The sequence below is a fragment of the Trichechus manatus genome, unplaced genomic scaffold, assembly GCF_000243295.1.
Source record: "Trichechus manatus latirostris isolate Lorelei unplaced genomic scaffold, TriManLat1.0 scaffold00094, whole genome shotgun sequence".
In the NCBI taxonomy this organism is placed as follows: Eukaryota; Metazoa; Chordata; class Mammalia; order Sirenia; family Trichechidae; genus Trichechus; species Trichechus manatus.
In genome coordinates, this window is record NW_004444030.1 from 8,781,930 (window position 1) to 8,787,929 (window position 6,000).

Sequence of the window (6,000 nt, forward strand, 5' to 3'; positions counted from 1 at the left end):
AGCAACCAGGGACCTTACCATCTATACACGCAACCCTTAATTTTAGTTTTGCTTTTTTTTCTCTAAATTTTATTTTGTTGTTGTTGAGAATATACATCGCAAAATATACACCAATTCAACCATTTCTATATGTACAATTTAGTGACATTGATTGCATTATTCCAATTGTGCAACCAATCTCACCCTCCTTTTCTGCGTTGTTCCTCCCTCATTAACATAAACTCACTGCCCCATAAGGTTCCTTTCTAATTTTTCGAGTTGCTCTTGTCAGTTTGATCCCATTAGATATTCTTAAATGAGTATAATGCTCAAGGCAGATATTTTTTACGAGTTAAGTTAAACTATTGTTTGGTTTTAAAAAGACTTTAGGAGATATTTTTGGTTCAAAGACTAAACTGCATTTTAACTTTAGTTTTTATTACAGGTACATTGATAAGTAAAGAGAAGTTTCTGTCCCTCCAACTACACTGGGCCAAGCACAGGTCCCCTCCCACACCCCACCCCCACTTTAAGTTTCTTCCTAAGAGGTCATGTCCTTTTACTTTAGGACAGGATTAAGATCAAAGACTACAGCATTCAGTATAGATTACACCTTAATGTAAAGAAAACAAAAATCCTGACAACTGGACTAGTAAGCAACATTGTGATAAATGGAGTCCCTGGAGAAAGACATCATGCTTGGTAAAGTAGAAGATGAGCCAAAGAGAGGAAGACCGTCAATGAGATGGATTGACACAGTGGCTCCAGTGATAGACTCAAGCATAGCAATGATTGTGAGGATGGTTCAGGACCAGGCAGTGTTTCATTCTGTTGTACAGGGGCTATGAGTCAGAACTGACTGTACAGCACCTAACAATAACAACAGTTGTTTGGTTTTAAGAAGACTTCAGGGGATATTTTTGGTTTAAATATTATCTCAGGGCAATAGTTTCAGGGGTTCATCTAGCCTCCATGGCTCCAGAAAGTCTGGAGTTCGTGAAAAGTTAAAATTCTGATCCGCATTTTCCACCTTTTGATCAAGATTTTTCTATGGAATTTTTGACCAAAATGTTCAGTAATGGTAGCCAGGCACTGTCCAGTTCTTCTCTTTTCATGGCAAAGGAGGCAGTTGTTCATGAAGGCAATTAACCACGCATTCCATATTCTCCTCCTATTCTTGACTCTCCCTCTTCCTCTGTCGTCCAGGTGAATAGAGACCAATTGTTGTTCCTTGGATGGCCACTTGCAAGCTTTTAAGACCCCAGGCACTGCACGATGAACTAGGAGATAGAACAGAGGCACTAAACATGTTATTAGGTCAAATAACCAGGATGTCGCATGAAACCATGACCCTAAACCTCCAAATCGAGGAGCCAAATCCCATGAGGTGTTTGGTTGTACATAAGTGGCCTCAGCAGCTACTCTTTTTTTGTTGTTGTCATTTTTGTAAATATATCTATCATACAACTTTTGCCAATTCAACTTTTTACAGGTGTACAACTTATTGACAGCAATTATATTAATCGGCTGTGAAAACCTACCGTTAATCAATGTGGTTTTTCCATCACTGTTAATCCCACTTCCCCCCTCCCTCCAGCCCCGGGTAACCACTAATTTTAGTCTCTATACATTTACCTGTTCTTGTCTTTTTGTATAAGTGAAGTCATACAGTGTCTGTCATTTTGTGATTGCCTTATTTCACTCAACATAATGTCTTCAAGCTCCATCTATATTGTAGCATGTATCAGGACTTCATTTCTCTTACTGGCTGAGTAGTATTCCATTGTACACATGTACCGTATTTTGTTTATCCATTCATCTGTTGATGGGCATTTATGTTGTTTCCACTTTTGGGCTATTGTGAATAGTGCTGAAAGAGCATTGGTGTACAAGTCTCTGAGTCTTGCCTGTTTTTTTTAACTTTAGATAAATAAAATTATGTATGCCTTTGTGTTGCCATTTATTGCACTCAACATTTATTTGAGATTCATACATGCTTTGGTGTAAACCTGCAGTTTGTTCAGCTTCATTGCTATACAGTATTCCATTGTGTAGACACAATACAATTTACGTATCCGTGGCACGGTTGAGGGGCATATGGGCTGTTTCCAGTTTGAGGCTATTGTGCTCTGAACATTCTTGAATGTGACTCTTCATACATGTATGTTATGGATTGAATTGTGCCCCCAAAAAAAGATATGTTGAAGTTCTAACCATTGTACTTGTAAATGTGACTCTGGAAGTAGGGTCTTTGAAGATATTATCAGTTAGATTAACATGAGGTCATACTGAAGTAGGGTGGGTCCTAATGCTATATGACAGATGCCCTTATAAAAGAGAAAAGAGACAGAGACAGAGGGACAGAGAAAGAACACCATGTCACAGCAGCTACAAGCCAAGAACGCCTGGAGCTACTAGGAGAGGTAGGGAACGATTCTCCCCCAGTGCCGTCGGGAGGAATCATCATGGCTTGTACCCTGATCTCGGACTCTGAGCCTGTAAGACAATAAATTTCTATTCTTATAAACAAGTTTGTTCTTATAAAGCTGATCTTATGAACCAGCTTATAATACCAGTCAGTGATATTTGGTTAAGGCAGCCTTAAGAAACTAGTACAAGAGTTTATAACTAGGTAGGGAATTGCTAAGTCATAAGCTCTTCAAATTCAGGAGACAATGCAGGTGGTTTCCCAAAGTTGTTATACTAATTTACGCTTCTACCAATAATGAATGGGAGACCTAGTGGTGCAGTGGTTAGGAGCTTGGCTGGTAACCAAAAGCTCAGCAGTTCGAATCCACCAGCCCCTCCTTGGAAACCCTATGAGGCAGCTCTACTCTGTCCTATAGGGTCTATAGGGTTGCTATGAGTCAGTACTGACTCGATGGCAATGGGTTTGGTTTTTTGTTTGTTTTGTTTTTTTAATAATGAATGAAAGAAAAGTATATTTTGAATTCTAGGACTATGGGGGAAAATGAAAAACAAAACCCACAATAGAAATAAATACTAAGGTAGGCACTGTCAGTGCACTACCCAGATGCCGAGGGATCCTTCTTACCATTCCTGCACCCCTCCCCCAGCTTCTGTGAACTTCGGCTTCAAGGCTACCATCTGTGACTGTCTTTGGAGGTCTGCCTTGTGGCTGCTTGCCCAAAAGTCCAGACTGTCAGAAGCGTCTGGGAAGTTATTTCCTCCATGTTCCTCCACCCTCTGCTGATCCTTAGCCATTGATTGATGAATGTATATCCAGCTCTCTTGTCTCTAATCCTGACAAACTTTGAGGCATAATTTATACTCCAGAGATTCCCTGCAGAATCACGCTGAAGCCACCCTCCACTGGGCTCTGCCTGAGATCACACACTTGCTTGACTTTTCCGCCTTCCCCACTTACTTCTCTCACTTCCTTCCAGTTGCTCCTGAGAGCCCTTCTTTAGTAAATCACATATAAAAGAATCCTTGTTTCAGGATCTGCTTCTGGGGAACCCAACCAAAGAAAAGTACGCAGACCTATGAAAGCCCAAGTGTGTGTCCTTAATGATTTTAGACAAACGTTTCCATTCTATGGGCCTCAGTTCACCTCTCCAAAATAAAGGAGTTGAATTACTAATTCCTAAGATCCAAAATTCCACTGTTGTATAAAATTATGGAGATATGGATGCCACCCCATCCCACACATCACCAATAAGAAAGAACAGAATAAGTCCAACCGAGATTACAAATTTTCAGAAAGACCTAAGGTCAAGCCTTCTTGCCCAAATCCCTGCATATTGATACAGGCCCCCAGACCAGAGTGTGTGTGCATGTGTGTGTGAGTGTGTGTGGGTGTGGGTGTGAGAGTGTGAGTGTATATGTGAGTGTGTGTGTGAGTGTATGTAGGTGTGTGTGTAGGGGTGTTAAGCCAATCAATGATATACAAAAATACGGGGCAGACTCAGAGAAGCCGACGGGAAAAGAATGAGCATTTCATATGCTAATGTGTATGGCAGATGTGAGCAAATATGCCATGAAGCCAGTCTGTGATGCTCACAGGAGCTGTTGGGAAGAAAACGGGACTGATCCTTTGCCATCATCTTAATGCTGTTTGCATAGCGACTATGCAGATAATGAGTTTTCTCAGAGCTGGTCATCTTTCATCCCGACAATGGCCCTCCAAGTTGGTATATCTGTGCCTCTTATACTCAGAAACATAAAGGTCAGAAAGGTTAAGAAACTTACCCAAAGTCACAAAGCCAATCTGTGGAAGAGTTGACTCTGAAACCCAAGTCTCATGATTCTAGGTCACAAAGTAAAAGGGAAGAGCTAGGAAGAGCTTGGCACAGCAAAAGTTAACATTTATTGAGCATTTACTCTAGTCCAGGCCGTTTACTTGTATTATATCATTTAAGCCCCATAGACGGGTGCCATTACTAAGCCCACTTTACCAATAAGGAAAGTAGGGTATTGAACAGCTAAGCAACTGACTTAAGTCACACAGCTGTTCAGGCGAGGACACCTGTGGTCTAAACAAGTATGCTGCACTGCAAACCAAGACCAGAGGAACTCATGGGAGTGCTTGCAGCCCAGAACAGACGAAAGCCTGGTGAGACAACGGTTTGGGCAAGATCCAGTGGATACTGTGGAGTAAATTTCAGGTGGCTGTGCAAAAAGCAGTTTCAACCCAAAGCCAATGGAGCTTATGTAGGACTAAGAAATTACCTCTCCCCACCTCACACACGTATGTGTAGGGTCCTGGGAAACTGAAAGAGCTATATATCTTTGCTTGAGCAGGAAAAACGTGTAAAACGGGGTGAATGAAGGGTGAGTGGACAAGGTCTTGTCTAGAGGAACCTGCTACCTGGAAAGAGGGTGTAGCAAGCGACACATTAATGCTTTAAATTGGGGCCAGGTTAAACGAAAGTGGTGACCCTCATACTTGTAATCACACAATCTGCATTCACTTTGTACCCTTAACCCTCGTAAAATAGATATGCCCTTCAATGATTGTGTGTGATCTGTTGCTGAAACAGAAAAGCCTGCAAAGTGCAGGGGTTCCTACTGTGCCTCTCAGGATGTGATTAGGAGAGAAGGACACCCCCAACTGTCTACATAAGGCGATGGAGGCAGCCCTGTGTCACATGCAGAACACAAAGCCGGTGACACAAAACCATTAACCTGGCACTCAATTTTATTGTTTGTTATTCAACAGACATTGAGCATCTACTCTATGCCAACCACTTTCTTAGCTCTGGGACTACAACGGCCAACGAGTCAGCTCTCCACAGACACTGCAGCGGGCAGAGGGGTCATAATAGTTCTGGCTTAGCCTCCTCTGATACCGCCCTGGGGGGTGGCAGATTGGGGGCACCTTGTTACTGCTTGGCAGGGTGGAAGTCTAGGCTCTCCGTTCGGCCACTGCTGGTGTGGTGTGGGTGGGGCTGCAGTTTTGTCTGTGGTGTTTCTCTCCTGCTAGACTGCCCATTTCCTGGTCCTTTGGCTAGAGAGAAGGCCTTTATTGTGGCTTTTTTGTCTGCACCCATTGGCATTTCTGGGTTGCCAACTTCTTCAGCTCCAAGCCTGGGATACATGAGGCAAAAGAAAAACCTAGGGAAATCATTACTCTGTTGTTCCTTGGGTTACAAGATCTCTAACCAGTCTGCATTCTTCTCTCCAAATTTCAGAGCCTGCTTATGCTTGTTTTATATATACATCTAGTCCCCCACTTATGATGAGGTTCCTTTCCGACGACTGTGTCATAAGTTGGTTCTGACTTAAGTCAAATACCTCATTTTTTTTAAAGTTTTCATTATTTTTGCCATAGCCTGCTATACAGAAATGTTTTGAACAGTAAATCATAGCATTGAACATCTGCGAGTGAACATCTGAGAATAATAACGTCAGCAAATTACGAGCTGCAATATCGTATGTAGTACATATTACTAACAGTAAGATGTACTAAAAAACAGACAATGGTAAGTGCGGTGCATCGTGACTTGACTATGTAGTAAATTGGGGACCACCTGTAATGTCCAGGGTTTTTAGTAATAC